Here is a 22,071-nt window from a genome sequence, read left to right on the forward strand (position 1 = left end):
AATTATTTAAAATAATTTCTACATTTTAACATCATTCTGTGTAATGGAATACATACACTTTGTCTGGGGAAAAAAAAAAAAAAAAAAAACCTACAAAGACATATAAAGGTGTTAGGGACAATAAATAGCCAATTTGATATAAAGTAATTTTATTCTGCCATTTTAAAAATAACAGTCTGAAACAGCCACAATGAAAGAGACAACCTCGATCCCGGGTTATCAAAGCTGGGTGAACGCAGAGATGGCCACAACTGAACCAGTCCTCCCCCTTCACAAGCACGTAGATTCAGTGGGCAGGTTTTACAGTTTTCCTTCCCTGAGGCAATTTTATTGTTAGTTCGTGTCTGCCACGCATATTCATGTATTTTCTTTCTCTGGCTGCTTGGCTTCCAACGCTTCTTCTCGGCAGAATCAGGCACTTGAATGGGGTTCCAAGAAGTGGGCATTGGGATGCTGATAGCTACATCTCTGGGTCTTCCACTTCTAGAGTGTTATCATGTGTTAATCACCAGAGAAGGCAGTAGACCCTCCCTTGATGGATGGGACATCTCCTGTTAGGCCATTCCTTTTGCTTATTAATTTGGACTTCGCCCTGCCATTGTCCGGAATCTCTGCAATTGCAAATTAGTCTGAGCAAGCAGAAAAGTTTTCACAGTTTTGTGGAAACCTTCTGCTTGTAATACAGTTTATAGGTTATAACATATAAAACACAAATTTATCACAACATATATCACAAAGGTATAACTGCATTAAGAGAAATTGGGAGAATAGAGTCACAAAATCAATATATGCTTACGTTATTTAATCAAATAAAATTTAAACTAACCATAGGTTTTTCCAAGACAAAAAACATACTGGCCATTTCATTTTGAGAGGTATTCCAAAGATTTCTACTCTGATAAATTTTGCTCTGTGATCTATACTTTGGCCATTTACTTGCTCACAGGTAATGCTTCTTCTAGTAAGTTTTGATGAGTACAAGGTTCCACATTAAAAAAAAAGAATTACTTATGTGGGCATCAGATATTCATGAACTATTTTGTATAATTTCTAACCTTTTGCAGCCAGATATTAAGATACATTAACATAGTCCTTCATGCATGCAATGAGAAAACCCACACTGTTGAAGACTAAGAATCAAAGAAAAACCGAGCCTCATCAGCCAGCTAAGCTCAGTAGAAATATGAAGATGTGCTGATAGGTAACACAGAAAACCAAACACCTGAAACTGTGCGCATTAAGGAGGAACTTATCTGGGAACAGCTACAGCTGTGAGGTTATTCTCCTAAAACAACTGAATAGCTGAAAAGTGGAAGCTGAGAACATCTCTTGCTATGGGTAAGTGGCTGGGCGTGTGGGACTGCCGTGCAGGGCATGTCTGCACATATCACACTATAAATTCAGGTCCTGTGCAAATCTTTTCCTCTGGAGAGCATCCTCATTCATGTTTATTAATTATACTGGCTCTCAAAGCTCTTATTTTCTTACTATTTCCTTATTTAGCAAGCTAGCATTGCTGGATAATAGAAGAATATCTATCTGATCATTTCCTTTTGGAAATCATTAGTCCAGTTTAGTGGGTGTGTCCTTGTGGTTTTTGGAGGTTTTTTTTCCTTTTTTCATAAATTCTGGAAGCATCTGGATTTGTTCCTTAGCAACACTTTTTCGTTTGCCACTTGCTTTTATTTGGCTCCCCAAAGAGTGCTTTTAAAGCTGTAGTTAGCCATTTCAGAGAAGAAGCTTTTATTTTTCCTCTTGAATAAATGGTGAGATCACGCCCAGATATCACGGCCTGAGAGGAACATTCTCCAGTATATTAAAAAATGTCCTTGAAACAATGAAATGCTTTTAAATTGAGATAATAGGTGAATTACTGGCTAGGATACTGATAACTTTGTCTATTGTGCTTGGGAAGAGCACGAGAGGAAAAGGACAGCTAGTTACTTAACGTTCTGTATAGAAAGTTAATTTTGACTAACCGAAAACTTAGATATTTATCTGAGCTTCCAAAGGTACTTCTCACCTTGTTCATATACATCTAGCACCTAGCTTTGCCTACCCACATACAGAGGGCAGTCTAGCTATGCAGCATACCTCACAGAGGTGCTTAGATATCCCCACATACTGGTGTGATATATGTCCTAAAGTTAATTCGTGTTAAGCAATATGAAATGTAATTGATTCACTGTAAAATGGAATAATATACCATGTAAAATTGATCTACTTTAAGTTTGGTTTAAGATCAGTAAACCTAAAGGTGTGTATAGGGTTAACTGAAACTAAAACTGCATAGAGGGACACAAGGAATTCCTGCCAGGAACCGCTTTGGAAGGTACAAAAGGAAGGAAAAGGGAGATGGGTGCCCTGACGACCGAATGATTACATCAGATCAATGTCTTATCTGTTCCGGCCCGATGTTAACATTTCCAAACCTTCTTCGGACACGGCAATCATGACATCGTTCTGCTTTGAGAATCCATTCAACCGACCTCGGACATGATCATGAATATCTAATGAAGCTACCACGAAGCAAGAGGCTTACGGTCTCGGCCCGCTCTCAGCGGAAGACTGTATATAAACCAGCAGTATTGGACCCAATTTGTGAACAGAGTGGGTAACAGGCTGACAGAGTCAGTTACTGTGTTCACTCAGTGCCGAAATCCCAGGATTCGATGCTGTCCCTTTTAATTGTGGCTACCGGAGACTGTGTTTAAGTCTCAAAATAAAATTCTAAATTTTGTTTTACTGAATTTGGCTTGTAGATTTATTACAATTTGGTGACCCCGACGTGATGGTCTGATCGTGGGACCCTCGGACCCCTGTCTCTGGCCAGGAGGCACCCTGCTGAGTTCAGCGGCCTGGCAGAGCCTTGTGGAACTGATCAAACCACACGACGAACTTAAGCAAAAAGCCACACTTAAAAGGGGGATAGGCGAGATCAGAGCTCTCGGGGAACTCGGGAAGGTCCGGGGTACTGGGCCTCCATACCTGCGGCGTAGACACAACTCGTAAAAATCTACGTGCATGAAGAATCCACGCAAGAAAAGGATCGTAAGTATTGCGTGGTTGAGTGGGGGTGATCGAGCGTGTGAGTGAGATGTGATTTAATCACGAAGCAAGTGGTGACCCCAAGATCACAGTTCCACTTCCCCATAAGGGGTGTGGTCAGTCACAGGAGAAGTGAAAGTTACAGGAGTAAAAACACACCTCACATGTAAAACCCAAAACTCGTGGAGTTTGGGGGATTGGTCACAGGAAGGCTGGAAGGGAAGGGTATGTCCTCAAGAGTTCTGGGACAGGTAAACCTTTCAGCCTAGGACCAGGGAAGGGTCCAGGGGAGAGAGAAAGCGGGAGAAAGAGAGCTCATAATTATCAGGGAAAACCCCAAAAGGGATCGATCACCCTTAAGGGCTAGTAGCTGGTGACTCTATACAATGAGACAAAGGAAAAGTAAAACACAGGAGAAAGCCACAGGGAAATCCACAAAGGGGGTAGCTGGGGACATTCCAGAGAATCCATTTGAAAGTCCTTTCGGATGGATGTTAGAACGTTGGGAGGAATGCCCTGCGTGGAAAAAGAAATCTAAAGAAAAAATGATACACTATTGCATAGAAATTTGGGGAGGAGTTGAAGTACGGGACCATGTAATATGGCCTGTCTTCGGGATATTTGAGGGGTGGATTTGTAATGCTTTAGTCTACATGAGAAAGCTACGTGAGAAAAGGAAAAAACAAGGAAGAATGCGACTATGCTCGAATTTGGGAGGGGGCGGATTTGGGAGGGGACAGATACTAAACTTTTACCAGTGAGACTTAAGAGTCCCACTGGAACCTCAGGCGATAAATGGGATCCTTTAGATAATTTGCCCCTACCATATCTCCTGCCTCCACCACCACCTACACCAAACCCGGGAATCCCCCAGGAACCCCCAGGGCCCGGGCTTCCCCCTGTGCAAGGGATCCCTGCCCCTTTGCTGATTGCGTCAGCGCCGCCACCAGAGCTACAGCTCCCACAGGCAGTAGCTCAGCCCCCGCCATCTGGGCTCCCTCCCCCGCTAAAACCCACGCCGGCTCCCCAGCCATCCTGGCAGGGTGCCCAGCTTCCCAAACCCCAAACCCCGCTCCTTGATTCCCCACCACTCGAATTAGACTTGGCCCCGTTTCTCAGCCCCGCTTCCCCGGCCCCACAGAATTCATTAGAAGTTAGATACACTCCACCCACCAGGAGAACCAGGAGACAGCTAAGAAGGTTAAACGAAGCGGAAAGTGAAAATGAGGGCGAAAGAGCCCTCTTCCCTCTGAGGGAGGTGCCCACGGCCCCAGGAATCATCGGATACGTAAATGTACTGATCAATACTAGTGATGTGAGAGCCTTTAAAAAGGAAATGGGAAAGCTTATGGATGACCCTTTAGGGATATCAGAAAGGTTGGATGAGTTTCTAGGAACTAGCATATACTCATATGAGGACCTTACTGTGATTTTAAGGTTGTTGTTTAATACCGAAGAGAGGGAAATGATAAGGCAAGCAGGAATGAGGGAGTGGGAACGCCAAAACCCCCAAAGCACCCCTGGGGATCAGAAATGGCCAAGCCAGGATCCCCGGTGGAACGCTCAAACAGAGGAAGGTAGAAGAAGTATGATCGACATGAGGAATATAATTATTCAAGGCATCAGGGAGGCGGTACCCAGGGGACAAAACCTAAGCAAGGTATTCAGGGAATGCCAAGGGAAGGAGGAACCCCCCACTGAATGGTTAGAGAGATTAAGAAAGAGCCTCCAGGTATACTCTGGAACAGACCCTTACTCCCCTGTGGGGGAAGTTCTGTTAAAAACCCAATTTGTGGCTAAATCATGGGAGTATATATGGAGGAAATTAGAAAAAATCGAGGGTTGGCAGGAAAAGGGGTTACAGGAATTGTTGAGGGAAGCCCAGAAAGTATATATGGGGAGGGACGAGGAAGAACAGAAGATGCAGGTGAAGGTATTGGTAGCAGCTGTAAGGGAAGCCCAAAAACAGGAACGTCCCCAAGATTTAGGGAAAACATTAAAAAGGGCCCCTCAGAAAAAGCCAGTCCTTCCTCCAAAAAGGACCCCTACTAATCAGGACGAGGCCCCTGAATGTTTCTATTGTAAGAAGAGAGGCCACCTAAAAAAGGACTGTAAGAAGAGGATGAGGGACAAAAAAATGTTCCAGGAAGATTAGGGACGTCAAGGGCTTTTTATTTTGGGGTCCATAACATCTAAAAAGCCTGTGGTAAAACTTAAAATAGGACCCAAAGGGAAGGAGATGGAATTCCTAGTGGACTCTGGGGCGGAGAAAAGTACTTTTAAACAGCTGCCCCCAGGGTGCAAAATCAGTAAGGATTCCATGGTAGTCATAGGAGCTAAAGGGGAGCCTTTTAAAGTCCCTGTACTCAAGAATGTAGAAATTGAGTCTGAAAATAAAATTTGCTTAGGGGCTATGTTACTAGTTGAAGAGGCTGACTATAACTTATTGGGCCGAGACCTGATGGTGGCATTGGGTATTAATCTACTAGTAAAGAACTCAAGATTAATAGTAAGTTTATATAAACTAACCCTCGAGGATGAAGGGAAAATTAATCAGGAGGTATGGCACACGGAAAGGGAGGTGGGGAAACTGGACATGGAACCAATTTCAATCGAAATTGAGAGACCAGAGGACCCCATAAGGGTGAAACAATACCCTATCTCCCTAGAAGGGAGACGGGGGTTAAAACCTATAATAGAGGGCTTAATAACAAAAGGGATATTGGAACCATGTATGTCCAGACACAACACTCCTATCCTAGCAATAAGAAAAGCAGATGGAAGTTACTGATTAGTTCAGGACTTAAGGGCGGTTAATGAGAGAACGAAAACACGGTTCCCTGTAGTAGCAAACCCTAATACACTCTATTGAACCGGGTTCCCCAGAGGATGTGTGGTACAGCGTAATAGATTTAAAGGATGCCTTCTGGACATGCCCATTAGCAGAAGGGAGTCGAGACTATTTTGCTTTTCAATGGGAGGACCCAGACACTAATAGGAAACAACAGCTAAGATGGGCTTCTCTTCCCCAGGGATTTGTGGACTCCCCAAATTTGTTTGGACAAGCCATAGAACAATTACTGATCAAGTTTTCCCCCGGGGAGGGAACCAAGATCCTGCAATATGTAGATGACCTGTTAATAGCGGGACCAGAGGAAAAGAAAGTAAGAGAGTGCATCATATCGTTACAAAACTTTCTGGGAGAAAAAGGATTGAAAGTTTCAAAGTCTAAGCTCCAGTTTACAGACCCTGAGGTAAAGTACCTAGGACATTGGATTACAGAAGAAAAGAAAAGATTAGACCCAGAGAGGGTGGCTGGCATAATAGAATTACCCCCACCGAGAAATAAAAGACAAGTGAGACAACTGCTGGGGCTTCTGGGGTACTGCCGTCAATGAATAGAGGGTTATAGCGAGAAGGTTAAGTTTTTCTATGAGAAACTAACCACATATAAGTTGAAATGGACTGAGCAAGATGAAAGGGAATTAACACATTTGAAAGAAGCCTTAATGGCAGCCCCTGTCTTAAGCCTCCCCGATGTGAGAAAGAAGTTCCAGTTGTTCATCGATGTAACTAACCACACAGCTCATGGGGCCCTAACCCAGGATTGGGCGGGAGACAGAAAACCTGTCGGCTATATCTCAAAATTACTAGATCCAGTAAGCAGGGGATGGCCCACATGCCTACAGGCAATTGTGGCAGTAGCCCTGCTAGTGGAAGAAGCTAAGAAAATTATCTTTGGGGCCCCGTGAGTAGTCTATACTCCCCACAACGTGAGGACTATCCTACAGCAAAAAGCAGATACGTGGCTTACTGATGCAAGGCTTTTAAAATATGAAGCCATACTCATTCATGCACCTGAATTAGAACTAAGAACAACTACAGCCAAAAACCCAGCTGAGTTCCTTTTTGGGGAAGTATCAGAAGGGCTCACCCATAATTGTTCTGAACTAATAGAATTCCAAACAAAGGTTAGGGCAGATTTAGAAGAGGAAGAACTAGAGGAGGGGAAAAAATGGTTTGTGGATGGGTCAGCACGAGTTTTGGAAGGGAAAAGAAAGTCAGGTTATGCCATCATAGATGGGAAAACAGGAGAAGTAGTCAAATCCGGCCCCTTAAGTGCATCTTGGTCAGCACAAGCCTGCGAACTATATGCAGTCCTGCACGCTCTAAAAGGGCTAAAGGGAAGAGCAGGGACCATTTTCACCGATTCAAAATATGCTTTTGGAGTAGTACACACGTTCGGAAAGATTTGGGAAGAAAGGGGACTAGTAAACACACGGGGAAAAAAGCTTAGTACATGAAAACTTAATAAGACAAATTTTAGAGGCAATAAGAGAACCCAAAGCCATTGCTGTAGTATATGTAAAAGGACATCTGGTGAGGATGCAGTTCAGAACAAGGGGAAATAACCTGGCAGATCAGGAAGCAAGAAGGGCAGCACTCCTGACCCTGAATGCTCCAGATACCTTGGAAGGGGAACCCCAGGAATTCCCTCCCTGTCCCTCTGAAAAAGAAATAGAGGAATTCAAGAAAATAGGAGGAATGCTGGAAGAAGGGAAATGGAAACTACCTGATGGTAGAGAATTAATACCAAAGGCTTATGCCAGGAAGATTCTAAAAAGGTTACACTTGCAGACCCACTGGGGAACCCAGGCCCTGGCTGAACAATTCTTTAAGTTTTTTGGGTGTAAAGGTATATATGAATTAGCCAAACAGGAAGTCCAGGGGTGCATGGTATGCCAAAAAATAAATAAATCTAGAAATAGGCAAATATCACAAGGGGGACGCTCTTTAGCTTATCGTCCCTTCGGGAGGATCCAGGTGGATTTCACAGAATTACCAAAAAATGGGAGGCATAGATACCTATTAGTAATAGTGGACCAATTAACTCACTGGGTAGAAGCGTTCCCTGGTCCTCAGGCCACCGCTCAAGTAGTAGCTAAAAAACTACTGGAGGAAATAATACCTAGGTATGGAATCCCAGACTCCATAGATTCAGACTAAGGGACACACTTCACTTCAAAAATTATGAAACATTTAGCAAATGCTCTAGGAATTCGGTGGGAATACCATACACCCTGGCACCCCCAGAGCTCAGGACAGGTAGAACGGATGAATCAAACACTAAAAGCTCAGATATCGAAATTTATGCTTGAGACCAAGATGTCATGGATAAAGTGCCTTCCCCTGGCACTTTTGAATATCAGGACTCAACCCCACTCGGGGTCAGGGCTCTCCCCTTTTGAGATGCTATATGGGATGCCATACGAACATGGGATGCCAGTGGGACACCCTCGAATTGGGGATTGTCAGATACAATCTTATCTTGTATCCATTAATAAAAATTTACAGGAACTTCGAAAAAGTGGACTGATATTACAGAGCACACCCTTAGGATTTGCCATCCACCAGATCCAACCAGGAGACAATGTGTTAATCAAGACGTGGAAAGAAGCACCACTGACTCCGCACTGGGAAGGACCTTTCCTCATCCTCTTGACCACAGACACCGCAGTAAGAACTGCGGAAAAAGGTTAGACACACTCTTCTCGGGTAAAGAGGGTTGAGCCATGAGACAACCCTCCGCAGTGGAAAATAACCTCTTTACCGGGGGATTTGAAACTGATGATTCACCGACAGACTAAATGACCAGCGACTACCTGATAAGTTGTATCCAAGCAGGATGTAACTGCTATCCTTTTGTTCACTTTAAGTGTGCTCATTGTAAAGAGGTTTGGGTAGCTCATGGTTACAGGGGAGCCAAGCCTTGGAGTCTGTGTGAAAATTGCTTAGAGGAGGAGAGGAGGCTCACAGACCGTTATTTATACATTGCCACTGAAGCAGGTATATTAGAATTGGATTCCCCAGAGTGGTTCCATTTATTCATAAACGGGTTGAGGGGAAAACTAAAGAAAAAGGCTGAACCTCTGGTAATTGAGTGTAGGAGGACAGTAAAAGTACCTTGTATAGCGGACCAAATCAAATTGGCCAGGTGGGGCCAGTACAAAAGGCGATATGCTCACAGGACTAACTATGGAGGCCTGGAAGAATACCCTTGCTGCCAAGAAGATGGTTTACCTCGCTGCCGGTGGCAACCCGGTGGGCAGAGGCAAAGGCAGAGGGGTACACCTATGGGTAATCCTGGTGATCCTGAGTCTAGCCATGTACCTCACGAATGGCCTCCCCAACCCTAAGGGACAAATGGGGCAAGAAAAAGAGTGCCCAAAGGAGACTCAGCAAGAGCCTGCCTGGGGCAAAGATAGAGCTTTCTGGGTACATTTTAACCGTCCAGAAATCCGAAAAAGGGGAATTTGCACCCACAATGAAAGTTGGTTTAAAGCATGTGAATTAAAAGAGAAAACAATATACCATAACCCAGTGGCAATGTCTAGAAAAAGCAGAGAGCTAAGTAGTCTACCCATAATTCCTATATGTGAAAAGCGTAATAAAATTCTATGGGTTGGGGGTGAGAAAGAGTCCACTTTTGTAGCATATTTGCAGGTAAACCAGCTGTGCTATGATCAGAATAAACTAGGAATGTGCACCCTGAATGGAAAAACCTATTGGGTGGGGCAGAATGCAAAACTTCAGACAGCTTCTTTGAACAGTGGGCCCATCATTCTAGATCTATTGAGAACAATGAAAGGGTCTGCTTAAAGTTAGAAAGGACCTTCTGTTTCTCTAAAAATGAAGAGGGGATGGATCCAGAAAGCAAGATACAGAGAGTAGCTCAGGAATTAAAAAGGCAGGAACTGGAGACAAAAAAAAAAAAGATGGAGCAAGAAAGGATGAGGTCACTCAGTGAACAGTACGAACAATTAGAAAAACAGTCTAGTGATTGGAGCTTGCCGGCCTCTAGCAAAAACCTTTTTGCAGACCTAGTGCAAGAAACTGCCACGGAATTGGGGCTGTCAAATTGCTGGATTTGTGGGGGCCTAAAGTCAGCTGAAAGATGGCCCTGGAAAGGGGAGAGTTTAGCCCCAGAACAACTTCTGAAATGGGATAACCAAATAATAAAAAACGATGTCACGACCAGAGGGGTGGACCTTGGACAAACGAATAATAGGGACCACCTGCATTAGTAGAGAAGGGAATACATACACTGAGGTAGTGGGATATACCCCTTGTTTATCCACATTAGCTGTCAACTCTAACAATAAAACTAAGGTCTGGCAACCTGAGCCACCTGCTGGATAATGGAGCAGGGAAAAAGAAAAAGGGTGTAACTGGGTAAGTGAGATTGAACTATGCTGGAATTAATTAACAGGGGCCAACCCATACCAATCATTAGCGAATTTAAAAGAATTCTGGGAATGGCCAGAAAGTACAGAAATTCAGTGGAAAGCCCCGAGTGGAATTTACTGGATCTGTGGGAAAAAGGCCTATAGCGAACTACCCCGCAAATGGAAAGGAACCTGTACCCTGGGAATGATCAGACCTTCCTTTTTCACACTGCCCCGAACAGATAGTAACCTGTTAGGTGCTCCATTATATGAGACCCTCAGCAGAAAAAGAAGGGAAGCAAAAAGAGAACTCCTGAATGCAGGGGGAAGCCAGAAATGGGGTAGTGAGGAATGGCCCGCAGAACGTATAATAGAATACTATGGTCCTGCAACATGGGCCCAGGATGGGAGTTGGGGTTACAGAACTCCAGTCTATTTACTCAACATACTAATCAGATTGCAGGCCGTAGTAGAAATAGTCTTGAACCACACCTCAGACGCTTTGGAGCGGCTGGCACAGCAGCACTCACAGATGAGGGCTTTTGTGTATCAGAATACAATCGCTTTGGACTACCTGTTAGCAGAAGAGGGAGGAGTGTGTGGAAAATTCAATGAGTCTGAATGTTGCATAGAAATAAACGATTATGGGGAAACTATTAGGGGCTTAGCAGCCGAGATAAAAAAGGCGGCCCATGTACCTGTGCAAAAATGGAATTCAATCCTCCAGGCCTCCTGGTGGGATCAATTGTTTGGGACAGGGGCTTGGTGGAACAAGGTGGGATTTTTCATTTGATGTTCAGTGGCTGGGTTTATCTTCTTACCATGCTTGATACCTTGTCTTATCCGACTCATTCACACAGTAGTTCAAGGGATGCAAATTGCATCATTGCCAACGGATCCTGAATTGGCCTCAGGGGGTCTTAGCAAAACCAATAAGGTACCAAAATTCATGAAATTGAATGAGAAAAAGAGCAGAGTGGCTGAGGTACTGGCAAGGTTTGAAGCTTGGGTACAAGGAGGAGATGAAGAAAAAACATATTGGGGTGAGTCCAAAAAAGAGTAGGAGAACGGTAGGAGTGATGTAAACACTTTTTGTGCTTGGTAAATCATTGGTTAAGAGGTTTTTTTATCCAAAGAAAAAAAAAGCAATAACAGGAACACGAATTAAATATGTTTATATAGAAGGGGAGGGATTGTGATATATGTCCTAAAGTTAATTCGTGTTAAGCAATATGATATGTAATTGATTCACTGTAAAATGGAATAATATACCATGTAAAATTGATCTACTTTAAGTTTGGTTTAAGATCAGTAAACCTAAAGGTGTGTATAGGGTTAACTGAGACTAAAACTGCATAGAGGGACACAAGGAATTCCTGCCAGGAACCGCTTTGGAAGGCACAAAAGGAAGGAAAAGGGAGATGGGTGCCCTGACGACCAATGATTACATCAGATCAATGTCTTATCTGTTCCGGCCCGATGTTAACATTTCCAAACCTTCTTCGGACACGGCAATCATGACATCGTTCTGCTTTGAGAATCCATTCAACCGACCCCGGACATGATCATGAGTATCTAATGAAGCTACCACGAAGCAAGAGGCTTACTGTCTCGGCCCGCTCTCAGCGGAAGACTGTATAAAAACCAGCAGTATTGGACCCAATTTGTGAACAGAGTGGGTACAGGCTGACAGAGTCGGTTACTGTGTTCACTCAGTGCCGAAATCCCGAGATTCGACGCTGTCCCTTTTAATTGTGGCTACCGGAAACTGTGTTTAAGTCTCAAAATAAAATTCTAAATTTTGATTTACTGAATTTGGCTTGGCAATTTATTACACTGGTAAATACCAAAACAACAGCAAAATTTTACATTAAGTGAGAGCAAATCACTTGAGAGTTGCCCCCTTTGGACACAGTAGGGACCACAAAATACACATCACCCACCTTCCAAATAACTCAAGGTCAATATGTTGATGTCTGTATCTGTATTTTGCAGTTCCACCCTTCGCAAAGAAGAGTTATATTCTGTTTCAAAGGTGAGGGTTTTTTCACTGCATGTTCAGACGATGGTAAACCTGACTCTTTTAAGTTAATTTATAGTGAAATGGTAAAACCGAGCAGAACAAAGAGTTCTACAATGGAAAATTTGTGCCAGCAGAAGTCTATTCACCCATTAACTTCTGTGAAAAAGCCTTGAGACATAGAATGGGCTGCTGATTAAACAGAGACTCTGTGCCTACTCGCTCACTGCCAGAGTCCCCAAAAGGTAAAAAGAGTCCCCTCTTTGCTCCCAGGCACTCCTCCAAGTTGAATCAGTACTACAGACTGATCAGTTTATCTATCAATAAATATATTCCAGAGAAAATATGTTCCATTTCTGCATGCAGGCTTGAGCACATCTCATGACCGAAACTATTTCTGTCCAAAAAAGTACATTACCAAAACCCTGCAATAAACAGTCTCTTTGGCTAGACCCTTGTCCTAGTCTACTCCCCTTATGCTATTTAACCAGAACAAAAGCACTTCACATTTCTGAGGAGAGATAATAAGTTTGTTACCCACCAAACTCTCTGTGTAGTTGCTTTGGAAGTGGTTCCTGGCATCAGTGTGGAAATTCAGGCAATGAACTTGAGCTCGACAAGGAGCAGCTATTATTGTGTGCAATGTAAAATGGCTTTTTTGGCATCACCCTTTTGCCCCAACATACAGCATAGAGAAATGCAACTGGAGTTTCAACACACTTGGGTACTTACTTCTTGAATCAAACTGAAATTCAGAAAGTTGTAAGACTGATATAAATCTTTCTTCTTTAGACGCACTCTTGTGTATGATCAGAAAATCTAAAAATCCATCAGGAATTTTTAAATTACAGGGAAAGCATGTATGAAAGCCAGGATGAAACCCTCTTGGAGGACTTTTGACAACACCTAGCTTGTTTTTTCTGTTGAATCTCTGATGTTCATACATGCAAGTCTCAGCCTTGCCCTCAGGGCAGCTATTAATATGGTCAGCATTGGGATCAATAATAGCAAAAGAAGGGCCAAAATGGAGTTGTTAACAGCCAGATCTGTGACATATGTTACCTGTTAGGAGGTCCTGTGACACACACCAGCCCTGCTAAAGAGAGATAAGGTGTATCATACAATCATCTGACACAGCACAGACAGAGATAGCCTGGTGTCAGAGCTGATCACTCAGAAGATAAGCAAAATGGAACAAAGAGACAAACTGTATGGATACCCAGCATCAGGTCTTTTTTTCTGCCCCAACCACAGATATTCACCTCTATCAGCTTTCCAGAGTTTGTTCTTGCATGTCAGTGGAATAATAATTATAATTCCTCTCACTCTAACAGAATTCACTGCCTCTGAGATGTCTCACTTAAAATTACAGAACTTAATAGCGCAGTCTTGGTTTTGCTCCCACTTAAGACCTTGGCTTTTATATTCTGCAGGAAGACGCTTGGTGGCACTCATTCAACATAATTTTTACTTCCCATACCACAGTTTCTCTGGGTTAACCTAAAAACATGGAAAAAATTCCCCTTAGTAAGTGAATGTGAAGATCCTATGAACTCTGTAACTAAGACCAGCTTTTGCATTCATTACTCACTTTTTGACTTAATCATTAATGATGTAAAGAAATACTTCATTAAAAAAACCCTAAAGATAACTTTGTGGTAGTAAACTAATCACTAAATTTGACGTGAAATGCTTTTTGCCTACCAATTACTTTGCAGAATCTTCATGTTTCTGCTTTGATGGATACTTAAAATTTACTCCCTGTGTAAAGTGCAAATTGTTTGTCCCTTAACATTACTGCTCACTGTAAATTGCATACAGGTCTTTGAAAACAAACAAGACAAACAAACCCTGACTGAACCATCTGGCAACCAGGATAGTTACTCAAAGACAACTGCAAAGGCTAGGTAGGGAGTTTCCCTGTAGTCCTTCTAATTTACACTTCTGTGTGACAGCCATTTGCATTCCAGTATACATACTGTGTTTTGAGAAAGACATAGGGGAACCAGAAGCAAACTGACCCATTTAGATGAACAAATACCTATAACCCCTCTATAAAATCCAGGAACTACCCCCATAGTTCCTCATGGACAGTACCCTAAAGTGCTGCCAAGGACCACTTATCAGAGACACCTGGCAGTTATTCTTATCAAGGGTTCTGACTTATCAAGGGTGCTGAAAGATCTGACAGTCAGGAGGGGATTTATTTATTTATTTATTACCCAAAACAGCAGGGCAGTATGATATTAGCTAAGGATAGTCTAACACGGTTAGATAGCCCAAAGCTTGACTGAAGGTGCTTCCTTTGTGGGAGGGCGAAGATTATGCCCAGATGTCCCTGCAACTCTCCACTTACCACACTCAAACTTCTGTGAAACAGATTACAAATAGGTCAGTGTCCACTCAGTGGAAATATGTTAAAGCAATGAAGCACAGCTAAGCACATTCCCAAAACACAGATAATGCTCTCACCAACAGTGTAAATGGCCTTCCTCTAGAACAGAAACAAGGTTCATTGCCCATCCCCACCATCCTTCAACAACAGCCAGAGTGACCCACAGCTGTTGCTCCACGGTCACAGTGACCACAGAGTCTGATTACTCCATGGACGCCCATTGGTCCTGAACCTATGAAATCCATGCTGCTAGGAAATTCCTCTCCCAGCAGTTTTACTTTTGTTCCAAGTTTCACCAGCCGCACCAGAGAAACTTTAACTTTTTCAAAGTGACCATGCCATTATCTTAATGTACTTGCATGCTAGTATTTGTTTGTATACTCAGTAGAGTTTACATACTTGAGCGTATAGGTACTTACACATTTTGCTGACAAGTTCCACAGTTGTCCAATAATCTTTAAAAACCAGGAGGCACTTTTCAATGCAAGCAAAGATTTTTTGCATGTTAAAAGAAGCACATCCAATGAAAATGTTTTATTTCAGGACATTTTACTTCTGCCCCTTCTAGAAAGAGTCTTGTATTTTAAAATTCTTCTAAAAAGAGCAAAAGACAACCCACTGTTTTAGCAAAAACACAGGGAGGCAAAGCGCAATCCAAAAGTGAGTTAACTAATCAGCTAAATATCATACAGAGCACTATTTGACCACATTAAGCACATCAAATACAAAGCACTTACATGTGCTTTTCACACCAAGCCAGTATTCAGCGCATGCCGTGTCAGACGTGTTTTGTCACCGTAACACAGCCTTTCCCACACCAGGTGCCAGAGCATGAGGCACAAAGGGCAGAGCCTCTCAAAAACGCTTTGATGACCTGCCCCTTGCAGGAAGGTGGAGCTGCATTGTACAGAAATGCGAACAGCGCCATTTCTGTGAATTCTAGGTACTTCGTATTTCATTACAGTTATTATTTGATTTGTTATAGGTTCGTTAATAGTAGAAATGGAGGAGAATCACGATGAGCCGAGTCGACACTAGTCCTGGGGAAGCTTGGGGCAATAGGAGAGCAGACAGAAGAGATGGTTCAGCCCGATGCGGCCGGTCCGTGTCCGCACGCCGCCCGGCGGGTGGTACTGCGGGCATAGGTTGGTTTGAGGCCCAGCCCGACGAGCCGCGCCCCGCGTCCGCCGCATCCCCGCGCCCTCGGCTCCAAGCCCCGGGGCCGGCCGGGATCGGGGAGCCGCGGCTGGTGTGCTCCGAGAGGTTAAAAGCCTTCGAGCCCCACGCGTGGGAGGGGTCGGGGCAGAGTAGAGAGAAATGCAGAAAAAGTAGGTCAGCTGCGCCCAGCGGCGGAGCGGACGAGACGGGGAACGGGGAAAGGGAGACGGGAGGCTCTCGCTTGCTGGGGGCTACAGGCGCTCCCGCCCTGACTCCGGCCGCCTGCAGACAATTTGCTCTCTGCCATTAGCAGGTACTCAGATATTTACAACCCGATAGCTCTACCACTCGGTACACATTTGTATTTTGGTGAATACGCGGACACATTCAAGGAATTTCGGAGGGGGAGGGGAAAAGGGGGGGCGGGGGAGTGCGGTGTGGAGGAAGGGAGGAAAGGGCCCTGGAAATTAAAAGTGAAGCACAATTTGAAACTCTGCCTACACCACAGCTTTTATAATCAGCTTGTGACATGCTTGGCACTAAACACTGTTTATGTCCACAATTAATGCAGTTAATACTAGGTTAGTAACTGTGGCAGCCAGCCACGTGCACCACCTGGCACATGGGTGCCTGCTCCCAGGAGAGGCAGTCTTTGCTTTTCAGCGCACATAGCCAGGCCAGTTCAAGCACATCTGGAGCCAGTTTAACTGAGGCCTCCCTCCAGCGCAGTACTCAGCATTGCCAGTGTGTTCTTTCACACAAAACGCTATAAAAAGGGGAGAAGGAATTAGGACAAAAGAGTGAGAGAGGATTTTAAAAAGGGAGTGCAAGGCTCTTTTCCAGTGGAAGCCACCCTGTCACACGGGGCTTCATAGCCTGTCTGAACAAGACTCAACATCAGGGAGCCCCTAACGGGGCCTCCAGAACCAGTTTGACCAGTTCCTCTTATTCCTATCTCTCCATGCAGTTGGACATCTTAGCTAGTTACACACCTGTAGCTGCTGCTAGGCATCTGTTGTTTCCACTTGACGAGGGGAAGTGGCAAGGCTGTTCCTGATAAAAGGTGGTTCACATAAGGTTTGTACAGCTTCCAATCATACACATGTAATCCCAAGTAAAGTCTTCCAAAAAAGTCTTTCTCAAGACAGTCACCCTGTTGCAATGGGAAGATTTTATGAGCTGGTTGCAAAAAGTAACTTGTACTTTTTGAGTGGGAGGTGAATTTGGAACTGAATTTTTATAAAGCTCAAAAGCTCTAGCAAGACTTCTGCATCAAGTTCAGGACTTCCTTGGGAAATCCAGTAACTTCAAACATTCCATCTGTGTCAAGGAGTATGCCTACGGACTAATACACCAGGCACACAGTGTTACACCCATAACATGACCTGTTTTTCTTTTGTGGCTGCTTACAACTCCAGTGAGAGCAGAATATACGTGCAAATCAGTCACGCATTAAGTAACATCACTATCACCTGTCACGTGTTTGTTCACTTATCTGTTCCCCAAGGAGAGGAGTGTTTGTTTTGAGATTTTACACACCTCTAAACATTTATTTCAGTAATGTCAAGGTCAAAGAAAGGTGTTCTCCACTTGCAGTAGGAGCTGGTGTAATCTGAGATAAGGTCCCAGAAGAAAGGAAGCCTACTTCACAGTCACAGCTTGACCATCAAAAACAAACACATTCTACACAGACACACATCACCCTCTATCTGGAGGGTTAGAAGAATGTCACGCTAGAAGCACATCCCTGTCAACCCTCATGCTATAACCCAGTCCTTCATAAAGTCTGAAATGATCCGTCATATCAATTCCTGCTTTCCTTGGCATGGTAGCATAAGAGGCAAACTCTGTATCTCATTTCTGTTCAAAACAAGTCCACAAGTATTAGAGTCATAGTTTCTTCAGTAATATTTTAATCAAAATTATTAGTATTATCTTACTTTTTTCTGAGCAAAAGGGGAAATTTAGCTTGGTTTGTGTTTGTTTGTTTGTTTGTTTGAATTAAGCTACAAATTAACTAAAGGAAATTAATACTTCCCAGGACACAAAGGAATACAAAAGACCACATGTGTTTGTTCTTACTGTTGCATTCTTGGTCACCCATTACTGTTTTTTCACCTGCTGTAAGCTACAAGCAAGAGGGTAACAAATACACGTCAGTACATGCTTTTAACTGTGCTATTCTTTCCTGTTTCCAGGTTCTAGAAGTAACTTCAATGCACATGCCCCCAAAATGCACAAAGAAACCCAAAATAACTGTCTTCTTACCAGAAAAAAATAAAAAACAAACCAAAACAAAACCAACAAACTGAAAATGATCTTCAGTTGAGGCACTTTCCATTTAGCCATGCTTAAATATCAAGAATACTGCATATAGACAAAAAAAGGGTCACACCCCCATCAGCAATTAAAAAGTAATAATCTAGAATGCAAAAATGCAAATATATGAAAAAGGACTATGTTCAAATAATGCAAGGATTATGAGGAAAGAAACTCCTATGCCCATTGAAGGGAAATGGCATCCTATGCAGTGTGCAATCATTGGGTATACTAGAGACATATTTTGCTCCTAAATAAAGAAGAAAGGGGATTAGCTGGAGTCCCTGTTCATTGCTGAGTTAAATTTTTCACTATTTTTTTTCATCAACACAAACTTGTGTTTAGGAAGACAGGATAGTGTATGACAAATATTCCCTCTCCTTGTTGTTGGGCTCCTTACTATATCAGTTCAGGTGGGGAGACTTCCCCTGTTTAAAATCTCTTTTCTATTTGCGTACTGAGGATAATCAGAGTGTTTAAGCTTGGTACATAGCCCCCACTCTTGGGAATAGGGAGGAGCTGACAAAAGCCAATGGAGCTAACATTATTTAACGGATTTATAACATTATTTAATGCATTTATAAGTAGAATTCCCTAGACTCACCACTACTTATTATATATCTTAAAACTTCAAAGATGGAAATGCACAAAGCTGAGAATGGACATGGAGTACACCTGGTCTTATCACTGAAATCATTGTGTGTCAATTATCGAGTCCATACTAATGAAGTTAGTCAGACAGCTCTTCTACCTGCAGCTGGAGGGCACCGATTGTTGGTGCCGCTCTCTTGGATAACTTTTTGTGGGAAGAAATATGTGGGAAGCTCCGGTTTCAATACAGTGATGAAGACTGTGGAAGTCATTACAATCAACTGGCAGAGGGGAGTAAGTCTGATGCATTTATGTGCTCACAGGGAGCCTTCTTCTCTGCCCAACTGGCCACAGCATGCTTTGTTTCTTAGCAGCATGTTCACGAAGAATCAAAGAGTGGGAGGGTGAGCTGAAGGACAGCTAGGCAATGGTCAGTGGAAGTGGAATGTAAATGTGGAAGGCAAAAAATGTCACCACTCACAGCCAGGTATCAGACCCATGAGCAATGATCAGCCCTCAGAAAAAGCACTGCCTGTGGTAGTCAGTGCAGAGTCAAACCGCATTAGACCAGCTGAAAGAGGAAGAAAGAATATTACTCGCTTTCTACTTCATCCTGTTTCCTCAGATATGCAGGAGTTACAAGAGAAAGGGATCATTTTAAGATAGTCTTTGACTCACAATGTAGAATAATTGCCCTCTTGGTTACAGTTGCAACTGGGTTCGGCTGTACACTGAGTGGGGTAGAGCTGACTAAAATGTGTGCCTTCAGTCATTTGTTGATTAACCCACTCTTTGTGGCCAACACATGCATGTTCCACTGCAAATGCTTTTGATAATGCTGCTATAAAGGCTTGTGAATGTCAGTGTAGGAGGGCAAAATATTTTGAGCTGCTCAGCTTCACTTCATAAATATTTTTGGAAGCCGCCAGTGTGAAATGCTCCATTCATATTCAGCACTGAAAAAAATAATGGCTTCTTCTAAAACAAAGACACATCTGTCAGTGCAGTAGAGTATATGAATTTACATAATCTGCAGCACAGAAAGAGTAGTTTCTCAAACAAATTAAGTCAAAGCAGGCAGAGAAAGAACAGCATGAAGCCCTCAATGCAATGTCAACAATAATTAACAGAGTACTTTATAGTCTGCCAGTGCTTCCCGTGAATAAGGTACTCTCAGACATTTGGTATGAACAGGCTGCCCTCCTGTTTCTCTCCTGCAACCCAAAGCTGCAAGTCTTCACTTTTACTGGCTAGCCTATCATTAACTTTTAAATGTTGTATGCCACCCAATATTTCCCCTTAGAAGGACAAAGGACAGAAGGCAACTGCTGCAGGGATTCATGGGGTTTGCTTTGCCGTGTCATACTGGAAATTCAGGGAATTTGCTTCTTTCTCAGATGCATCAAAAGAAAATCAAAAAACAAACAAATCCAAACACATTGCACCATGCACAGAACTCGTTAATCCCTTTATTTCTCAGTTTCCCTGTTGATACCTTGGGAGAAAGCAGCTTTCTTATTTCCCTCACATATGCATAAAACATTTGGAAGTTTTATTCAACTCTTACTGATTCTCCAGGGACACAGACTGCAGACATTTTGAATCATGGAGTCCCTTCTCCTAGGCTGCTTGTGCACAAAATGCAGAACTGATGTGAGCCTGCTTTTGTGCACAGAATAGTATTGTATTGCTCTTCTATCTCTGATTTAATCACACTGCTCTTGCATTTACTTACAGATTAAATTTCCAGAATTGCCACAGAATGGGACAGTCCTGATATCTTTCTCTCTTTACAAATGGTAAATCTGCAGCCTTGCCTAGAGCAGAGGGGTTTCCACAAGTTTTTTCCTTATAGACTAATTTTGACTGATTTCTTCCACATGTAAGAGTGCTCAGAAGGTTGTCAGGGAGACAACTGTTGACACAGCTTTACCCTGATATTTGAAAGGCTTGGGCAGTTGAGTGCTTTTCAGCAGATTGTGCACTTGTGCAGATGCAAGCACACTGGCAGACTACAGGCTTGACTTTTTCATTTGCCAGTCTGAGCTCATGAGCAAGCACTTACTACAAAATACAGCTGTTAGAGGAGGCTAGCATACCTCAGTTAGTGTTATTTGAACTGGTTTGAGCAACAGAAAAAAACCTGGTGACCAAAAGTCAAGTGCAGTCAGTGTGAGACACAGGACTTATTTGGAAGGTTGGCCTGCACTGTGTACATTGCTTCTAGTAGCTCATCCAGACCAATATAAAACACTGTAATAATGCTTCTCTGATGCCAGCATCCTTTGTAAAGTACAGCCCTGAGCCCAGAAATTCCCATCAGCCTGCAGTCTGTGTCATTGCCTCCAGCTCCTCTGTGGATCTCAGTGCTTTCTTCTTTTCCTTCCTGCAAGCTGTGACCAAAATTAAATCAAAACCAGACATCACGTTCCCTGAATTGGTGTAAAGGTTGAAAACAAGTGTAATAAACTTTGCACTGACTGTGGCTAATTAGCACACAGGCAATCATTTATGATTAAGCCATATAAAATGTTTGTTATTAGCACAAGAGCTGAACACTACAGTACACAGCAAAGGTCCAGGGCACAAAGAAGTTAAGTGACTTCCTCAGTTTGATGTAGCAATTCAGTGACAGAGGTAGAAATAGGCCACTGAGTTTTCTCTCTCAAAACAGGTCTCATCTCTAGATCATACTTTGATCTCCCTTTAGCAGCAGAAAATAAACCCCCTCTGTTCACGGTATAAGTCTTTACAGAAATTACTTTCAAGTTACAGACTCACCATTATCATATCACTGCAAGATCAAACAAAGAGAGGAGCAGTAGGAGAGGAAAAGAAGGGTTACGTTGGGTAATTTACTTCTACAGTCTGCTCAACAAAGCCAAAGAGGAAAAGCTTTTTTTTTTTTTCTCTTTTTTTTTTTTTCCCCCTGACAGATGTCTTTTACAGCACATCAAACACTTCTCATGGGCGTGTGTCAGAGACATTTTACTACAAAGGCTTTGTCCTTTGCATTCACAGCAGCCCGGATGTTTATCGGGATTTTCCATTCCTTAAATTCAAGATCACACTGGGATCTGTGTTAAGACGGCAGCAGAAGTACAACAACAGAGTCCAAAGTACAAAATCCTTAGTAAAAAGAAAGCACTAACACAACTTGTTCCTGTGCTAAGACTGTGGTGGGGGAGTTCCTATCATCTCTAAAGGAATGTCTGGAGAAGGAAACAGCCTATTTTCAATGCAGTGGCTTGGAGAAAGTCAATATGAGGGAACAGTTGTCTTTCCTAATGGATTTACTTCTAGTAAATGTAAAT

The 22,071-nt window shown here is 43.0% G+C and overlaps 1 long non-coding RNA gene across 2 annotated transcripts in view; it reads right to left on the reverse strand.

Moving 5' to 3' along the window:
* The window catches only part of LOC120765277 (uncharacterized), a 28,376-nt gene extending 12,208 nt beyond the window's left edge, over positions 1-16,168 (reverse strand). For both annotated transcript variants that reach the window (XR_005704405.2, XR_005704406.2), the window contains exon 1: positions 15,427-16,168. This is a non-coding gene — a long non-coding RNA (uncharacterized LOC120765277). The remainder of the gene's footprint in view (positions 1-15,426) is intronic.
* Between the last annotated feature and the right edge of the window lie 5,903 nt (positions 16,169-22,071).

The sequence above is a fragment of the Hirundo rustica genome, chromosome Z (genome assembly GCF_015227805.2).
Source record: "Hirundo rustica isolate bHirRus1 chromosome Z, bHirRus1.pri.v3, whole genome shotgun sequence".
Lineage (NCBI taxonomy): Eukaryota > Metazoa > Chordata > Aves > Passeriformes > Hirundinidae > Hirundo > Hirundo rustica.